The following is a 20,158-nucleotide window of genomic DNA, read 5'->3' as shown; positions in this document are numbered from 1 at the left end:
TTTTTGAGACGGAGTCTCGCTGTGTCGCCCAGGCTGGAGTGCAGTGGCGCGATCTCGGCTCACTGCAAGCTCCGCCTCCCGGGTTCCCGCTGTTCTCCCGCCTCAACCTCCGAGTAGCTGGGACTACAGGCGCCCGCCACCGCGCCCGGCTAGTTTTTTGTATTTTTAGTAGAGACGGGGTTTCACCGTGTTAGCCAGGAGGGTCTCGATCTCCTGACCTCGTGATCCGCCCACCTCGGCCTCCCAAAGTGCTGGGATTACAGGCTTGAGCCACCGCGCCCGGCCCGGCATCATCTCATTTTAACCTCATAAGAACTTTATGGAGTAGGTCATATTATTAGCCGTGTATTAGTCTAGTATTAGCCATATTAGACACATGAATTGAAACTGTAATGTTGGGAGGTTAAGTCACTTAAGGTCACAGGACCAACGAGTGACATTGCTGAGATATGAACTGTGGCCATCTGATGCCAGAGCTTGCTCTCTAATCCTCTTTTTCTACTCAAATGAGAATAGTACATGTTTCTTCAAGAGGGAGTAACTGCATGCAGGCCCCACATTGTCCAAATCTATTCTTACAAGAGAAATGTTTCTTGAAAGTGTACAGGTGACAGTGCCAGGACTTAGACCCAGAAATGTCTGGTTTCGGAGTCTTTCTTAATCTCAAGCACTGCTAAAGCTGAGTGTGTATTCCATTTATTGAAATAGGCCATATGCATGTTATTTTAAATGATTTCATAATATTGTGTTGACGCAGACAATGATTCATGGTTTGCTTGATCTTTTTCTTATTTGGGGAATTTGAGATATGTCTTTATGTTTGAGATATGTCATTTATATTAATTGTCACTAATATAAATAATGTAGAATTTTGTTTTGTTTTGTTTTGTTTTTTGAGAGCAGGGCCTTGCTCTGTCACCCAGGCTAGAGTGCAGTAGCACAATCTCAGCTCACTGCAGCCTCCATCTCCCAGGCTCAATCATTCCTCTCACTTTAGCCTCCTGAGTAGCTGGGACTACAGGCGTGTGCCACCACACCCGGCTAATTTTTTGTAGAGATGGGATTTCGCCATGTTGCCCAGACTGGTCTTGAATTCCTGGGCTCAAGCAATCCACCCACACACCTTGGTCTCCCAAAGTGCTAGGTTTATAGGAATGAGCCACTTCACCTAGCCAGAAATTTGTTTTTATTTGTTTTCTCTTTCTTTTTCTTATTTTTGAGACAAGGGTCTCACTCTGTTGTCCAGGATGGGATGTGCAGTGCCGCAATCACGGTTCACTGCAGCCTGAACCTCCTGGCCTCAAGCAATCCTCTCACCCCACCCTCCCTAGTAACTGGGACTATGGGCATGCACCACCACACCCAGCTAATTTTTGTATTTTTTTGTAGAGATGGGGTTTTGCCATATTGCCCAGGCTGGTCTCAAACTCCTGGGTTCAAGCAATCCTTCCCCCTTGGCCTCCCAAAGTGCTAGGATTACAGGTGTGAGCCACCGTGCCCAGCTTGAAATTATTTTCTTCAAGTATGTTCCTTTAGCTAAATCACTGGACCCAAGGTGAAAAGTTGTATTGTTCTTATTAGGCAATTATACCAGATTGTTCACCAGAAAACCTGAACCAGTTTGCAGTGCCACCATCAGTATCTAAAGAGAAGTGAACCACTTGCCTCCCCCTCTGCCAGCACTGACTTTTCTTTTTTTTTTTTTTTTTTGAGATGGAGTCTCGCTCTGTCGCCCAGGCTGGAGTGCAGTGGCCGGATCTCAGCTCACTGCAAGCTCCGCCTCCCGGGTTCACGCCATTCTCCTGCCTCAGCCTCCTGAGTAGCTGGGACTACAGACGCCGCCACCACGCCCGGCTAGTTTTTGTATTTTTTAGTAGAGACGGGGTTTCACCGTGTTAGCCAGGATGGTCTCGATCTCCTGACCTCGTGATCCGCCCGTCTCGGCCTCCCAAAGTGCTGGGATTACAGGCTTGAGCCACCGTGCCCGGCCAGCACTGACTTTTCAAGTTTGATTTATGATTGCCAGTTCAGTAGATGTGTCACCACACTGCGAAGTTATTTTGCTTTGATGTTCTCTCTGTATTCTTGCTGAGTTGAAGCATCTTTCCACATGAGAATGTGCTGCTTGTATTTTCTTTTTTATTTCCTATTTATGGCTTATTCTTTAGAAAGTGTAAGCACTAAGAATACATATAGCCAGACTTTTTATACAACTATGTATCAAATAAATAATATAGTATATTTATTCATACACATGAATGGACCAGAAATCTAAAAATGGTTTCTGAGCTTGTCCAACCTGCAAAAAATGAGTAAGTAAATAAAAGAAGATAAAAATGGTTTCTTAAGCCAATCTCTATGCACCAATTTATATAAAACAACTTCTGTTTAAAACTAAAGGAAATTTCCTCCTGACACTAGTGGACAGTACAACTGACTCATGAAGTCAAGCAGCTCCTCTACCAATATTGACTAAGTACCTATAGTGTGCTAGATACTATGCCAGACTGCAGACATAAAGCAATTGAAGGATGCTGAGCAGGTGAGTGTTCCAGGAAGATTGTTTTGGCAGCAGCCTGTGGGATAGATGGGAGTAGGAAGAACTGAAGTTGGGAAAGCTTAGAACATTGTACTAGATCAAGTCGGAGGGGTAAATTTGGGGCCTACACCAGTGTCAGAGGAGATGGAGAGATGAGAGACTAGATGCAGGGGAATTCTAGGAGGTAGAATCAGCTGTGCTTGGCAACTGTCTGTATATGGGGACAGGAGTGGAAGAGTTTGAGATGAACTTCAGGATCCCATTTGTGCAGAAATTAAAACTCCATCTCCCACTATATTTGTATATATATTTTTATAAGTATATGAAGTAGCCTGGTATATTAGTCCATTCTTATGCTGCTATAAAGAACTGCCCGAGCCAGGTGTGGTAGCTCACACCTGTAATCTCAGCACTTTGGGAGGCTGAGGCGAGTGTATCACTTGAGGTCAGGAGTTTGAGACCAGCCTGGCCAACATGACGAAAGCTCATCTCTACTAAAGCTACAAAAATTAGCCAGACATGGGGGAGTGTGCCTGTAATTCCAGCTACTTGGGAGGCTGAGGCAGGAACATTGCCTTGAACCCAGGAGGCGGAGGTTGCAGAGAGCCTAGATCGCACCACCGCGCTCCAGCCTGGATGATGAAGTGACACTCTGTCTCAAAAAAAAAAAACAAAAGAAAAGACAAAGAACTACCTGAGACTTGGTTATTTATTTATTTATTTTTGCTGATGGTACATGAAATACTTTTTTAAAATTTTTTTTAAAAATTTTACTTTTAAGTTCTGGAATACACGTACTGAACATGCAGGTTTGTTACATAGGTATACGTGTGCCATGGTGGTTTGCTGTACCAACCAACCCATCATCTAGGTTTTAAGCCCCACATACGTTAGGTATTTGTCCTAACGCTCCCCCTCCTCTTGTCCCCCACCCCGTGACAGGCCCCGGTGTGTGATGTTTCCCTCCCTGTGTCCATGTGTTTCCATTGTTCATCTCCCACTTATGAGTGAGAACATGTGGTGTTTGGTTTTCAGTTCCTAGGTTAGTTTGCTAAGGATGATGGTTTCCAGCTTCATCCATGTCCCTGCAAAGGATGTGAACTCTTTTTTATGGCTGCATAATATTCTGTGGTGCATATATGCCACATTTTCTTTATCCAGTCTATCATTGCTGGGCATTTGCATTGGTTTCCTAGTCTTTGCTATTGTAAGTAGTGCTGTAATAAACATACGTGTGCTTGTGTTTTTATAGTAGAATGCTTTATAATCCTTTGGGTATATACCCAGTAATGGGATTGCTGGGTCAAATGGTATTTCTGGTTCTAGATCCTTGAGGAATCACCACACTGTCTTCCACGATGGTTGAACTAATTTACACTCCCACCAACAGTGTAAAAGCGTTCCTATTTCTCTGCACCCTTGCCAGCATCTGTTTTTTCCAGCCTTTTTAATGATTGCCATTCTAACTGGTATGAGATGGTATCTCATTGTGGTTTTGATTTGCATTTCTCTAATGACTAGTAATGATGAGCTTTTTTCATGTTTCTTGGCCACATAAATGTCTTCTTTTGAGAAGTGTCTGTTCATATCCTTTGCCCACTTTTCGATGTTTTTTTTTTTTTTCCTGAGATGGAGTTTTCCTGTGTCACCCAGGCTGGAGTGCAGTGGCACGATCTCAGCTCACTGCAACCTCTGCCTCCTGGGTTCAAGTGATTCTCCTGCCTCAGTCTCCCAGGTAGCTGGGACTGCAGGCACGTGCCACCATGCCTGGCTACTGTTTTGTATTTTTGGTAGAGACGGGGTTTCACCATGTTAGCCAGGATGGTCTCAATCTCCTGACCTCATGATCTGCCCGCCTCAGCCTCCCAAAGTGCTGGGATTACAGGCATGAACCACTGCGCCTGGCCTGTTTTTTTCTTGTAAATTTGTTTAAGTTCCTTGTAGATTCTGGATATTAGACCTTTGTCAGATGGATAGATTGTAAAAATTTTCTCCCATTCTGTAGGTTGCCTGTTCACTCTGATGATAGTTTCTTTTTTTTTTTTTGAGACGGAGTCTCGCTCTGTCGCCCGGGCTGGAGTGCAGTGGCCGGATCTCAGCTCACTGCAAGCTCCGCCTCCCGGGTTTAAGCCATTCTCCTGCCTCAGCCTCCCAAGTAGCTGGGACTACAGGCGCCAGCCACCTCGCCCGGCTAGCTTTTTTGTATTTTTTAGTAGAGACAGGGTTTCACCATGTTAGCCAGGATGGTTTTGAACTCTTGACCTCGTGATCCGCCCGTCTCGGCCTCCCAAAGTGCTGGGATTACAGGCTTGAGCCACCGCGCCTGGCCTTTTTTTTTTTTCTTTTGAGACAGAGTCTCACTCTGTTGCCCAGGCTAGAGTACAGTGGATCCCGGCTCACTGCAAGCTCTGCCTCCCGGGTTCACGTCATTCTCCTGCCTCACCCTCCAGAGTAGCTGGTACTACAGGTGCCCGCCACCACGCCCAGTTAATTTTTTGTATTTTTAGTTGAGACGGGGTTTCACCGTGTTAGCCAGGCTGGTCTCGATCTCCTGACCTCATGATCCGCCCGCCTCGGCCTCCCAAAGTGCTGGGATTACAGGTGTGAGCTACTGCTCCCGGCCATGATAGTTTATTTTGCTGAGCAGAAGCTCTTTAGTTTAATCAGATCCCATTTGTCAATTCTGGCTTTTGTTGCAATTGCTTTTGGTGTTTTAGTCATGAAGTCTTTGCCCAGGCCTGTGTCCTGAATGGTACTGCCTAGGTTTTCTTCTAGGGTTTTTGTGATTTTAGGTTTTACATTTCAGTCTTTAATCCATCTTGAGTTAATTTTTGTATAAGGTGTAAGGAAGAAGTCCAGTTTCTGTTTTCTGCATATGGCTAGCCAGTTTCCCCAGCACCATTTATTAAATAGGGAATCCTTTCCCCATTGTTTGTTTTTGTCAGGTTTGTCAAAGATCAGATGGTTATAGATGTATGGTGTTACTTCTGAGGCCTCTGTTCTGTTCCATTGGTCTATATATCTGTTTTGGAACCAGTACCATGCTGTTTTGGGTACTGTAGCCTTGCAGTGTAGTTTGAAGTCAGGTAGCATGTTGCCTCCAGCTTTGTTCTTTTTGCTTAGGATTGTCTTGGCTATACGGACTCTTTTGGGGTTCCGTATGAAATTTAAAGTAGTTTTTTCTAGTTCTGTGAAGAAAGTCAATGGTAGTGGCCGGGCGCGGTGGCTTAAGCCTGTAATCCCAGCATTTTGGGAGGCCGAGACGGGCGGATCACGAGGTCAGGAGATCGAGACCATCCTGGCTAATACGGTGAAACCCTGTCTCTACTTAAAAAATACAAAAAACTAGCCGGGCGACGAGGCGGGCGCCTGTAGTCCCAGCTACTCGGGAGGCTGAGGCAGGAGAATGGCGTAAACCCGGGAGGCGGAGCTTGCAGTGAGCTGAGATCCGGCCACTGCACTCCAGCCTGGGTGGCAGAGCAAGACTCCGTCTCAAAAAAAAAAAAAAAAGAAAGTCAATGGTAGCTTGATGGGAATAGCATTGAATCTGTAAATTACTTTGGGCAGTATGACCATTTTCATAATATTGATTCTTCCTATCCATGAGCAAGGAATTTTTTTCCACTTGTTTTGTCCTCTCTTATTTCCTTGAGCAGTGGTTTGTAGTTCTCGAAGAGGTCCTTCACATCCCTTGTAAGTTGTATTCTTAGGTATTTTATTCTCATTGTAGCAATTGTGAATGGACGTTCACTCATGATTTGGCTCTCTGCTTGTCTATAATTGGTGTATAAGAATCTTGTGATTTTTGCACATTGATTTTGTATCCTGAGACTTTGCTGAAGTTGTTTATCAGCTTAAGGAGTTTTTGGGCTGAGACGATGGGGTTTTCTAAATATACAATCATGTCATCTGCAAACAGAGACAATTTGACTTCCTCTTTTCCTATCTGAATACCCTTTATTTCTTTCTCTTGCCTGATTGCTCTAGCCAGAACTAATACTATGTTGAATAGGAATGGTAAGAGAGGGCATCCTTGTCTTATACCAGTTTTCAAAGGGAATGCTTCCAGCTTTTGCCCATTCAGTATGATATTGAGACTTGGTCATTTATAAAGGAAAGAGGTTTAATTGACTCACAGTTCCACATGACTGGGGAGACCTCAGGAAACTTACAATTATAGTGGAAGGGGAAGCAAACATGTCCGCCTTCACATGATGGCAGGAAGGAGAGGTGTCAAGCAAAGAGGGAAAAGACGCTTATAAAACCATCAGATCCTATCAAGAGAACAGCAGCATGGGGGTAACCATCTCCATGATTCAGTTACCTCCCACGGGGTCCATTCCATGACATGAGGGGACTATGGGAACAACAATTCAAGATGAGATTTGAATGGGGACACAGCCAAATTATATCACCTGGGCCTTGTGGGTCATAGACGGGTATTTGAAAATCAGTGTAGTCACATCCAGGAAACAAAACCACCTGTTTAAATATGAAGGAGGGGTCAGGCATGGTGGCTCACGTCTGTAATCCCAGCACTTTGGGAGACCGAGGTGGGTGGATCACCTGAGGTTAGGAGTTCGAGACAAGCCTGGCCAACATAGCGAAATCCCGTCTCTACTAAAAATACAGAAATTAGCTGGGCATGGTGACTGGTGCCTGCAATCCCAGCTACTCGGGAGGCTGAGGCAAGAGAATTGCTTGAATGCGGAAGGCGGAGGTTGCAGTGAGCTGAGATTGCTCCACTGCACTCCAGCCTGAGTGACAGAGTGAGACTCTGTCTCAAAAAAAAAAAAAAAAAAAAAAGATGAACGTGGAAACAGAAGAGGAAATATTCTTTTTTGTTTTGTAACAGGGTCTTACTGTGTCACTCAGGTTGGAGTGCAGTGCCGTGAACATGGCTCACTGCAGCCTAGACCTCCTGGGTTCAGGCAGTCCCCCTGCCTCAGCCTCCTGAGTAGCTGGGACCCACAGGCATGTGCCACCATGGCTGGCTTATTTTTTGGTTTGTTTGTTTGTTTGTTTGTTTTTAGAGACAGGGTCTCACTTTGTTGCCCGGGCTGGTCTTGAATTTCTGAGCTAAAGCAGTCTTCTCGCCTCAGCCTCCCAGAGTGCTAGGATTACAGGCATGAGCCACCACAACCAGCCTAAAATTATTCTTTAGGGCTGAGTTTCTGCCAGACTACTAAGTGGATCCTTTGAAGTTGAGTTTCACAGGGATCCATAGGCTCCAAGGAGAGAAGCTAGAACTAATGGTTGATTGGTACAAGAAGCTTAGTATAAGGTAGTTCTGTGAGAGAATGAGATGTCCTAAGTGAGGTGAGTTCCCTGTGAATCATGGTGTTTAGGCCAGTGGCTGAATGTAGCAAAGCTCTGAGTACCAGAGTGAGTGGCTGGACCCTGATCGGCTTCAGAATGCTTTCTACTTCCGAATCAAAATGGATTTGATTATCTCTAGTAGCTGACACATCTGCTCTTGACATTCTCTTTTTCTCCAAGTTTTTTTCGAGCGCTACATAGGCACAGACCTCTAGGAAAGGTGGTGTAATGTAGTATGTAAGAGCACAGCTTGACTGGGACATCTTGTTATGACAAAGCAAAGTAGTCCTCAAAGTCTAACAGGACTAAGTCAGAAAAACACTGGTACCAGCTGAAAGGGGCTCATACCACCCAAATTTGGGAATTTCTGAGCATCAAAAGAATGACAACCAGTAATTATAAAACACTGGATAAAAATCCATGTGTTTGGCTGGGCACGGTGGCTCACGCCTATATTCCCAGCACTTTGGGAGGCCAAGGCAGGCAGATCACTTGAAGTCAGTAGGTCAGACCAGCCTGGACAACATGGTGAAACTCCTTCTCTACTGAAAATACAAAGTGAACCAGGCATGGTGGTGGGTGCCTGTAATCCCAGCTACTCGGGAGGCTGAGGCACAAGAATCGCTTGAACTCAGGAGGCAGAGGTTGCAGTGAGCCAAGATCGCACCACTGCACTCCAGCCTGGGCCACAGTGCAAGACTCTTGTCTAAAAAAAAAAAAACAAAAAAAACAAAAAAAATTCATGTGTCCATAGTGGTGCTCACTAAAAGGGCAAGAAGAGAAAAAAATACATAGACCATCATCAGATGTGGCTATTTTACCAGTTTCTCACTCTGAAAGTAAATAATTAAAGGCAAAGAACTAAGCAATTACTCTGCTTTTTTTTTTTTTTTTTGAGACGGAGTCTTGCTCTGTCGCCCGGGCTGGAGTGCAGTGGCCGGATCTCAGCTCACTGCAAGCTCCGCCTCCCGGGTTTACGCCATTCTCCTGCCTCAGCCTCCGAAGTAGCTGGGACTACAGGCGCCTGCCACCTCGCCCGGCTAGTTTTTTGTATTTTTAGTAGAAACAGGGTTTCACCGTGTTGGCCAGGATGGTCTCGATCTCCTGACCTCGTGATCCACCCGTCTCGGCCTCCCAAAGTACTGGGATTATAGGCTTGAGCCACCGCGCCCGGCCTACTCTGCCTTTTAAAAAAGAACCATAGCTGGGTGCAGTGGCTCGTAGTGGGTGCAGTGTTGCGAGTCCCAGCACTTTGGGAGGCTGAGGCAGGAGGATCACTTGATCCCAGGAGTTTAAGACCAGTCTGGGTACAACCCAGAAGCACAACTCTGTGCAGTCCCATGGCACAGACTCTGTGCACAACTCTGTGCAGTCCCACAGCAATGTCTAGGGGGGTACTTATGACCCCTGGAGCTGCAGAAGGTGTTTGTTACATTGTGCTCTTTCAGCTTTGCCATCCTCTCATGGCTTAAGCATTCCACTTCTCAGTATGACAGTATCCCAACCTCTTGTTTGGCGTCCAGGAAGTATCAGGTTGCACAAATCAATTGGAGATGGTAAATGCAGGGGATTTTATTGCTGATTAAAGTAGCTGTCAATGGGATGGAGATCTGGAAAGGGGATCGAGCGGGAAGGTAGTCTTCCCCTGAGTTCGGTCATTCCTGGCTGAACTCTTCTCTTCTCTAAGGTCCCACCATCAAGGCATCCCTCTGAAATCAAGCTGCTTCTCTCCAACATCTGGCTGCTGCTTTTCTCTCCTTCTCTGCCACTCCGCTGCCAGTGGAGCCTGGGGTTTTTATGAGTACAGGATGGGGGGCAGGGCAGGCCAGGGTGGTTTTTGAAAAGGCAACAGGGATGTGAAGTTATCCCTTTAGGTCAGGGGTCCAGGCTTGAGGGTGGGGCCCTCACCAGGAACTACCCTTTTCTACCCAGTATTTCCCTGCCTCCTGCCTGTATCACATGGATGCTAAAATCATTGGGTGAATGGTTTTTAGAGAACAGTGTATTTGCATTTGCATTGTGTCAAAACATTATTGCCTAGTCCCCACCCTCTAGATTCTTTGCTAATAGCAAAGGGAAAAATACATATTTATGGCCGGGCATGGTGGCTCACGCCTATAATCCCAACACTTTGGGAGGCTGAGGCGGGTGGATCACGAGGTCAGGAGTTCAAAACTAGCCTGGTCAAGGTGGTGAAACCCTGTCTCTACTAATAATACAAAAATTAGCCGGGCTTGGTGGCGGGTGCCTGTAATTCCAGCTACTCAGGAGGCTGAAGCAGAGAATTGCTTGAACCCGGGAGGCGGAGGTTGCAGTGAGCTGAGATCATACCACTGCACTGCAGCCTAGGTGACAGAGTGAGACTCTGTCTCAAAACCAAAACAAAACAAAACAAACAGACAAACAAAAATCTTTACGAAGGCATATTCTGGTAGTCACCACCTTAGCTAAGTAATCCAACTCTTATCACTTCCAGTGGAACAACTTGACATGATATACTGCTTGGCATCATGCACTACAAAGTACACATTATCAACTCCGAAGTATTCTTACCCAAAAAGTTACCCTTAATGAAGCCTTAAGATCTGACTTTTGGTTTTTAGGAAATAAAAGAGCAGAGGAACGAGTTAAATGACACTACAAGGAAGCAGTAAGACAAACCAGAATGTACTATGGTGTTTTAAGAAAGCTGTTCTGAGTCTGTTCAAAATGTCAATGTCATGAAAAAGATAAAGTGGAGAAACCGTTCTGGACTAAAGAGACACAATAACTGAATGGAATGGGAGAGTCTTGATTGGATTTTGGGTTAAAAAACAACTATAAAGGATATTTTCGGGGACAACTAGAAAATTTTGAAGATAGATTAGATATTAGATGATGTTAGGGAATTTTTTTTTTTTTTTTTGAGATGGAGTCTCACACTGTCGCCTAGGCTGGAGTGCAGTGGCACGATCTCGGCTCATTGCAGCCTCTGCCTCCCGGGTTCAACCGGTTCTCCTGCTTCAGCCTCCCGAGTAACTGGGACTGCAGGCACTCGCCACCACGCCTGGCTAATTTTTTGCATTTTTAGTAGAGACGGAGTTTCACCGTGTTAGCCAGGATAGTCTCCATCTCCTGACCTTGTGATCTGCCTGCCTCAGCCTCCCAAAGTGCTGAGATTACAGGCGTGAGCCACTGCGCCAGCTGGGAATTATTAATTACCTGGATGTGATGATAGTATTATGGTATGTAGGAGAATGTCCTTATTTTGGGCAACTGTGTGCAGAAGTATTTTGGGGAGAAGTGTCATGATGTGTTCAACTTTTACATGGTTCAGCAAAAATATATGCATGCAGAAAGATGAAATAAGGCAATGTATTAATGTTTAATCTAGACAGCTATATGGTTGCTTATTGTATTCTTCCAACATTTCTGCATGTTTGAAAAAATTTATAATAAAAAAGAGGGAAATAGGCCGGGCGCGGTGGCTCAAGCCTGTAATCCCAGCACTTTGGGAGGCCGAGACGGGCGGATCACGAGGTCAGGAGATCAAGACCATCCTGGCTAACATGGTGAAACCCCGTCTCTACTAAAAAATACAAAATAGCCGGGCGAAGTGGCGGGCGCCTGTAGTCCCAGCTACTCGGGAGGCTGAGGCAGGAGAATGGCATAAACCCGGGAGGCGGAGCTTGCAGTGAGCTGAGATCCGGCCACTGCACTCCAGCCTGGGCGACAGAGCGAGACTCTGTCTCAAAAAAAAAAAAAAAAAAAAAGAGGGAAATAGAGTACAGACTCTGATGTCTTGGTTTGGACACTTATTAACTCTGTGACCCCGAGCAAGTGACTATTTAACTTCTGTCTGCCTCTGCAGGGATAATATAATAGTCCCTACTGCAAAGGATTAATACATGTCAAGTGTTTAGAACAGAGTCTGATGAGGGCTCAGTAGGTATTAGCTATGATTATTAGTATTCAAATGTTCATGAAAGGACATGATCACCAGTATGTGGGGTGATGAGGGGAAAAGAAAATAGTTCATCTTTTGAAGTCAGAGGAACTGTAAAAGTTAGTTTGTACTTCTTCCTTTGACACTATAAACGTGCCTCCATTCTGCTGGTGGAATTTCTAGAGAGTCCTGGTGTCTGATCGGTGCCAGAGGTGGAACTATTCTTCCTTTCCTTCATGAGACACAAGATCAAAGGAAGGGGACGCTGCTTCTGGCTCCCTGGTGAGTCACTTATGAGAATGGTAGTTTGAGCCCATCTTGTTCCCTCTGGCAACTCAACTCTTCCTCTGACCTTGGCTTAGAGCCTAGTTTCCAAATCAGAGAGAAGTTTAAAATGTTATGATTTGATAGCATGCGGACAAAAATAGAGAGCCCTACCATGCTCAGGGGCAGGAGCCTCCAGTGAAGGAAAGCCGAGTGCACAGGACCGAGAAGCTAAAGCTGTAAGGCTTGGAGGGAGACCAGGGGAGGCTTACCGAGATGCTCATGGCGCAGTCTGGGAAGTTTCTAGTTCCCGCCTTCCTTTTACTTGGGATTCCTAAAGCCTTGGATTCCCTTGGATGGTTTGAGGCCTTTATTTTCTTTCAAAGACGGTAGCACTAGGGGAAATTACCCTGTGAGTGCTCTTTTGGTTTTGCTTTAAATCCAATCTGACCTTTTCTTATCTTTGAACTGAAAACGTTAATCCTGTGACTTTTTTTTTTTATCCTTTCTGGAGCTTGGGTCAGGTCATGTGATGGTAGCTTACACCAGAGGAGCTAAACTCAGTCAGTTATTTCTCGATAACGGGTCCTTCCCCAAGCCTCCTCTGGGGCTATATTTAGAGTTTTCACACCTTATTTTTTCTTCCTCCAGTCACTTTCTGTTATTTCTGCTATGTCCAGTTGGGTGCTAGGGCGGAGGTGGCAGTGCTGTTAGCTTTGTTTCTTTTTGGAACGGGTAAAAATGAGGGTAAGAGCTTGACCAAACATTTTCAATAAAGTTTTCTACCAGTTTTGTTGCCTCTAATATATCTGTCATGCAAAATATATCTCCTGGATCTCTTCTTGTGATTCCAAGAACTTAGATGTAAAAACGTTGTTAGGTTAACTCCCTTTAAGAGTTTATTTGGATAACTGGCTTTTTCCCTTTCACACCATGTTTGAGAAAGGAAATGGTTTCTGTACAGAAAATGCTTTTCTCTCTAGTGCTGTAGAGACTTGGGGAGAGGAAGATAATATAGTTGGGCTTTTTCTGAAGCAGTCTGAAAATTCTTTATTTCCCTACATATTTTTTATGTATTAGTAACAATGTGACTTCTGGGATCCTGTAACTGCGAGTTGACGTTTTCAGGTTGAGGGTGCATATAACCCTTGGGTCACGTCTAGCCCACAGATGTGGTTCATTTGACCCTGGTATTTGACTTTTTTGAAATTAGTAGTCAGCATTTTAAAAATTCATGTGGAAATTTTGTATTTCTGGCTCCTTTTGAGGAATTGTAAGGTCTGTCCCCTTTAGGCAGAGCATACCCTCTTCAGATTACCACAGTCCCTGTTTCATTTCTCTCACCTTCACTCGTTTGCTACCTGCCTGGTCCCCTGTAGGGGTGGGGTGTGTGTGTGTCCACTAAAAGGTCTAGAAACGATGACCAACCCAGTATGAATGAACATTCTTAGTGCCCAAATTATGACCTTGAAATACCATTTACCCATTCAGAGAAACTGGGGTTTCTTAGGGAAATGGCTAATTCTAGGTTTTAGGGCAGGAAATGTATAGGATGATCCTAGAATATTGTGATAACAGATAACATGAAAGTTTATCAAAGTCTACTGGAGTCATCTTGAAAGGACTTAGGATCTAACTTGAAGAGGCTCCCACTGACCAAAGAGGGATAATTTTTTTTTTTTTTTGAGATGGAGTCTCGCTCTGTCACCCAAACTGGAGTGCAGTGGCCGGATCTCAGCTCCCTGCAAGCTCCGCCTTTCGGGTTCATGCCATTCTCCTGCCTCAGCCTCCCAAGTAGCTGGGACTATAGGCGCCCGCCACCTCGCCTGGCTAGTTTTTTGTATTTTTTAGTAGAGACGGGGTTTCACCGGGTTAGCCAGGATGGTCTCGATCTCCTGACCTTGTGATCCACCCGTCTCGGCCTCCCAAAGTGCTGGGATTACAGGCTTGAGCCACCGCGCCCAGCCCAAAGAGGGATAATTTGAGTTTCAACAGGATAAGACTTGCAATAGATTAAAACTCATAAATACATTTAAATCCAGGCATTCATAATGTTACTAAAAAGGAAACCTACTTAGCTAAATTAGGAGAATTGATAAGAAATCAGTTCGGCCGGGCGCGGTGGCTCAAGCCTGTAATCCCAGCACTTTGGGAGGCCGAGACGGGCGGATCACGAGGTCAGGAGATCGAGACCATCCTGGCTAACACGGTGAAACCCCGTCTCTACTAAAAATACAAAATCTAGCCGGGCGAGGTGGCAGGCGCCTGTAGTCCCAGCTACTCGGGAGGCTGAGGCAGGAGAATGGTGTGAACCCGGGAGGCGGAGCTTGCAGTGAGCTGAGATCCGGCCACTGCACTCCAGTCCCGGTGACAGAGCGAGACTCCGCCTCAAAAAAAAAAAAAAAAAAAAAAGAAATCAGTTCATTGTATTGAAAACTAAAAAAATAAGTATTTGTCCTGCCTTTCCTGTACCACTAGATAACCATATAGTAGGTGACAGAAATATATCTGGATAAAATTATTCCAACTTACAAATGATAACAAAATGATAGGATAGCATCATTTTACAACCCCTTATGGTCTAGGTACTGAGCATCAATAACTACTAACATCAGAAACAAACAAAAACCAAGCCTCCTGACAAAAGAACATTACCCACCACCAAGTTTTGCCAAAAGGATGAGATCCAAAATCAATCAGGCCTCTGGATATATAGCTGCAATTTGCAAGAAATACTGAAAACAAGGTATATAATTAGAAAATCCAGATTATGAGATGTTATATGGGTTAAATGTCCCAGATTCTGTAACATATGAATTGTAAGAAGAAAAAAAAAAAAGATATGGGCAGCAGTAGGCTGAAGTGGAGGAGCTATGAATTCAGAGACTTAAAAATTGTATCAAAAATTTTAAAACAGGCAAGACCTAAACTATAGAAAGGGACGCACATGTAAGTGAAAAACTGTGAAGAAATCCAAGGAAGTGATTATTAAAGCCAGCGTAGTGGTTACTTTGGAAGGAGGAGGGGTTTGTGGTCGGATCAGGGAACATGGGGGAACTTGGCGAATGCCTGAAAAGTTCTTTCTATTGACCTGGGTGGTGGTTACAAGGATGTTCACCTTATAATCATTCACTAAGCTTTGTATTTGTTCTATGTGATTTCCTGCATTTTGTGTTTGTAATAAAATGGTTTAAAAAACTGGTAGGTTTTTTTAGGGCATCACTCTTCCAACCCTTCTACTTACATACATACATACATTTTATTTTTTTGTTGTTTTTTAAGATCGAGCCTTGCTCTGTTGCCCAGGCTGGAGTGCAGTGGCACAATCTCAGCTTACTGCAACCTCCACCTCCCAGGTTAAAGCGATTTTCCTGCAGCTGGGCTAACAGGCACCTGCCACCACACCTGGCTAACTTTGGTATTTTTAGTAGAGACAGGATTTCACTATGCTGGCCAGGTTGGTCTCAAACTCCTGGCCTCAAGTGATCTGCCCGCCTTGGCCTCCCAAAGTGCTAGGATTACAGATGTGAGCCACCACACCCGGCCATACATATATTTTATTTTATTTCATTTCATTTCATTTCATGACGGAATCTTGCTCTGTTGCCCAGGCTGGAGTGCAATGGCGCAATCTTGACTCCTGCAACCTCTACCTCCCAGGTTCAAGTAGTTCTCCCACCTGAGCCTCCCGAGTAGCTGGGGTTACAGGCACCCACCACCATACCCTCCTAATTTTTGTATTTTTAGCAGAGACAGGGTTTTACCATGTTGTCCAGGCTGGTCTTAAACTCCTGACCTCAGGTGACCTGCCCGCCTTGGCCTTCCAAAGTGCTGGGATTATAGGCGTGAGCCACTGCGCCCAGCCCATACATACATTTTACATACTTAGGTTTTAAGTCAGCATTTGCTGTGGAGCAAAAGAGGTAAGATGAAAGCTCACCTGTTCACTGGGAAATTTGCAGTGTGGACCTTGTCAAAGTCAAATAAAATATAGAGACAAATCTCTAATGTTTTATTTGGGAAGCAAGAATTGCAATTTGAGGCATACACACAGACTAGGTGGCCTTTGGTATGGCCAAAGAACAAACAGAAGGTTAGGAGTTTTATTAGAAAAAGAAATAGTATATATTGCTTTGAAAGAAAGCTCATTGACCCTAGTCAAGTTTTTGGGAGCTGGGAATCTCTGATTGGTGAGTGACAGTGGTAGGTCAAAGTAGTCTTAGAGTCACAGCAGGCCGTTTCAGCAGCTGGGCTTGTGGAAAATCTAATTGTTGGAGCAGGTGCTATGTGCCCTGAGTGCTCTTTCCCCTGGCCCTGATTTAGTTGGACATGACAAGAATGACCCAATTTATATAATCCACTTTTACAACCTCGAGATTAAGTTTGGCTCTAGTGTTTATAAACAACAAGCCATCAGAGGATTGCTGGAGTTTCTTTTTTAGGAATTTTAGGTGTGTCTCACTGTGTAACTGGAGTAGTCCTGCAAGATTAAGTGCAAGTTCAGTTTTTATAAATAAATGCAGTACATACTTCAAATTACTTTATCATTTTAGGGCCCTGTTCCCCAGAGCAAACCTTGACCCCAAGACCATGTCTTCAAAACAGAATTATACATAAAATTTATTGCACATCTTGTAATCACAAGTTTGCCAAGAAAAAAATATCATTTTCCGGTCTAACATTGACAGCACTTTAGGTTCAATAAAACACTGAGAAAAATGATAGCCAACAGAAACTTGGGGGCCACTAATGGGATTTGCAAAGACTGAAACCTCATCTCCTGAGTGTTTAGGACTCACCTAAGAGAACTGCCATTTTTTTTTTTTTTTTTTTTTTTTTTGAGACAGAGTTTCGCTCTTGTTGCCCAGGCTGGAGTACAATGGCATCATCTTGGCTCACTGCAACCTCCACCTCCTGGGTTCAAGCGATTTTCCTGCCTCAGCCTCCCGAGTAGCTGGGATTACAGGCATGTGCCACCACACCCAGCTAATTTTGTATTTTTAGTAGAGACGGCATTTCTCCATGTTTGTCAGGCTGGTCTCTAACTCCCAATGTCAGGTGACCTACCCGCCTCAGCCTCCCAAAGTGCTGGGATTATAGGTGTGAGCCACTGCGGAGAACTGCTTTTAACAGCCCACTTGATTCAATTCTTCATGACCTTGTTCTTTTATTCCCTGGCATACTTCTTTTTAAATATCAGTAGGGTGGAATGAGAAGATAAAACAATATTTTTACTTTTTTTTTTTTTTTTTTTTGAGACGGAGTCTCCCTCTGTAGCCCAGGCTGGAGTGCAGTGGCCGGATCTCAGCTCACTGCAAGCTCCGCCTCCCAGGTTTACGCCATTCTCCTGCCTCAGCCTCCGGAGTAGCTGGGACTACAGGCGCCCGCCACCTCGCCTGGCTAGTTTTTTGTATTTTTAGTAGAGATGGGGTTTCACCATGTAGACCAGGATGGTCTCGATCTCCTGACCTCGTGATCCGCCCGTCTCGGCCTCCCAAAGTGCTGGGATTACAGGCTTGAGCCACCGCGCCCGGCCAATATTTTTACTTTTGAGGGCATTTTTTTTTTCTCTCCTGGGCTGTTTTCTTCCTCTTTTTTTTTCTTCTTCCCTTCTTCCTTGCTAAATGGCAGTCTTTTTCAGAAGGAAGATCAGATGATCAAGTAATTAACTGAGAACCTAAATACCTTCTTCATTGAATTTATCTATAGATGCCTTCTCTTTGTTGAATTCTTTTCTCTTTTCTTTCTCTTCTCTTCTCTCTTTTCTCTTCTCTTTTTTCTTTTTTTGAGACAGAGTCTGTCTCTGTCACTCAGGCTGGAGTGCAATGGCACGATCTCGGCTCACTGCAACCTCTACCTCCCAGGTTCAAGCATCTCTCCTGCCTCAGCCTCCCGAGTAGCTGGGATTACAGATGCCTACCACCAACTCCAGCTAATTTTTGTATTTTTAGTAGAGACAGGGTTTTGCCATGTTGGCCAGGCTGGTCTCGAACTTCTGACCTCAAGTGATCTGCCCACCTCAGCCTCCCAAAGTGCTAGAATTACAGGCCTGAGCCACCACACCCGGTCTTGAACTATTTTCCATCCCCAGAAATTTGTCATTCTCTTAAAACTTTATTCTAGTTCAGTGGTATCAGTAGAACTTTTTGTGACCATGGAAATTTTCTCTGTCTATATTGTCAATGCAGAAGACACAAGCCACATGTGGCCATCAGGCACTTAGAATGTGCTAGTGGGACTGAGGAACTGAATTTTTAATTTTAGTTAATTTATCCTTTAGATTAGAATAGCCACATTTGGCTAGGGGACAGTACAGTTGCAAGGAGAAGTCAGAGTAGAGCTATGTGTATAAAGCTTAGAGAGGGGACCATGACGTTGATCAGATTCCTCTCACCTAAGATCTGTTAACAGTAATGCCGTCTCCAGCTTAAAACTCTTCGCTGACTTCCATCATCCTTAAAATCTTTATCATGGAGTTATGATGTCTGTAATTTGTTTAAAAATACTTCTTCATGGACCATCTGATAGTATATATTTACCAGTTAGTTTCAGCCTCAACTTCAGGGGGATGTGAATTACATTAATGAAGCATCCACACTCCATGATGGTCACCTAGCTTTACATCTGCAAGGGTGCACTCTCCAGGGGCTGCCATCAGTGCAGCACTCTCTATAGTTTGATCAACACCTTTACTAATTAGCATAGTGACTGTCAGAAGCAGCTTGAAATTTTTTTTATTTTATTTTATTTATTTATTTATTTTTTTTGAGACAGGGGGCTCACTCTATTGCCCAGGCTGGAGTGTAATGGTGCGATCTCAGCTCACTGCAAGCTCCGCCTCCCAGGCTTAAGCAATCCTCCTGTGTCAGCCTCCCGAGTAGCTGGGACTACAGGCATGTGCCACCATGCCTTGCTAATTTTTGTATTTTTTGTAGAGACAGGGTTTTGCCATGTTGTCCAGGCTGGTCTCAAACTCCTGGACTCAAGCGATCTACCTACCTTGGCCTCCCAAAGTGCTGGGATTACATGCATGGCCCACTGCACCTGGCCAATTTTTACTGGTGAGATTAGTGTCTTACTAATTAACAAAATGAGTATTAGAAGTAGGCGCTCATTGGTGAAACTGAAGTAGTCAAAAGCAGAATTGGGTTGGATGTGGTGGTTTATGAGCAACAAAGCAAGACCCTATCTGCAAAAAATGAAAAAATTAGTCAGGCATGGTAGCATGTGCCTGTAGTTCCAGCTACTCTGATTCTGAGGTAGGAGGACTATTTGAGCCCAGGAGTTAGGGACTGCAGTGAACTGTGATCCTGTCACTGTACCAGCCTGGGCGACAGAGCGAGACCCTGAAATAATCCTATGCTTGCATGAAGAAGGAATATGAATCTAGCAGGGCCTGTAACTTCGTCCCTTGGAGATGGCGCCTGAGGAGTAATTCCTTAATGATCCTTTGGCCTTTGGTTAGGATTTCTGGTTGCCTGATGTGACTCCAAGGGCAACAGAACCCTGCCTCTGGGATATTGTCAGTTCTATTGTGAGTGAACCTTTTTCATAAGTGGTAGTTGGAACAACTGGAGGTAGAAAGAGCTGGGACTGAATGGAGCTTCTAGAATAGTTTGTGTGAATTGCTTTGGGCCTGGCTCACTAAGGAATATCTGTTTAATAGATGTCTTTAGGTGTGCTAGAATTTGGTCTGGAACTTGCTTTCTTTGCCAAAGATCGTAGAAGAGGCATTAACACTCACCCACCTGAAACTTTTCTCTCAACTGTTAGAGTCTATGAGGTGTATGTGACCAAAATGGCTTAACTCCTGCTTGACTTGGCTGCTCTCTACCTCTCTGTGCTTATCTTCTACCACTTACCACTCACTCCTAAATCTCAAACCACACAGACCTTCCCTGTTCCTCCAATGTGGCAAGTTCCGTCCCACCTCAGGTCCCAAACCCATGATGTCCCATCTGCGTTGAATGCGCTTCTGCTTTATAATATTTGCATACTTTAAAAGATAATAAAGAAACACTGCGTTCCACTACCCTTCTTAAGTAATGTAACATTTCTAGTCCTTTGGAAGCCCTGTGAGTTCTCCTTCTACACTGCACTTCTTCCCACTA

At 44.6% G+C, this 20,158-nt stretch overlaps 1 protein-coding gene across 3 annotated transcripts in view; it reads left to right on the top strand.

Annotated features, from left to right (window-relative positions):
- PIGU (phosphatidylinositol glycan anchor biosynthesis class U) overlaps window positions 1-20,158 on the top strand; it is a 125,337-nt gene that overhangs the window by 55,750 nt on the left and 49,429 nt on the right. The gene's annotated exons all lie outside the window — the stretch shown is intronic.

This window comes from Trachypithecus francoisi, unplaced genomic scaffold, assembly GCF_009764315.1.
Source record: "Trachypithecus francoisi isolate TF-2019V2 unplaced genomic scaffold, Tfra_2.0 Lachesis_group21, whole genome shotgun sequence".
NCBI classification, from domain to species: domain Eukaryota; kingdom Metazoa; phylum Chordata; class Mammalia; order Primates; family Cercopithecidae; genus Trachypithecus; species Trachypithecus francoisi.
Note: the sequence above shows the minus strand (reverse complement) of the source record. Positions and strands in the feature narration are given on the sequence as shown.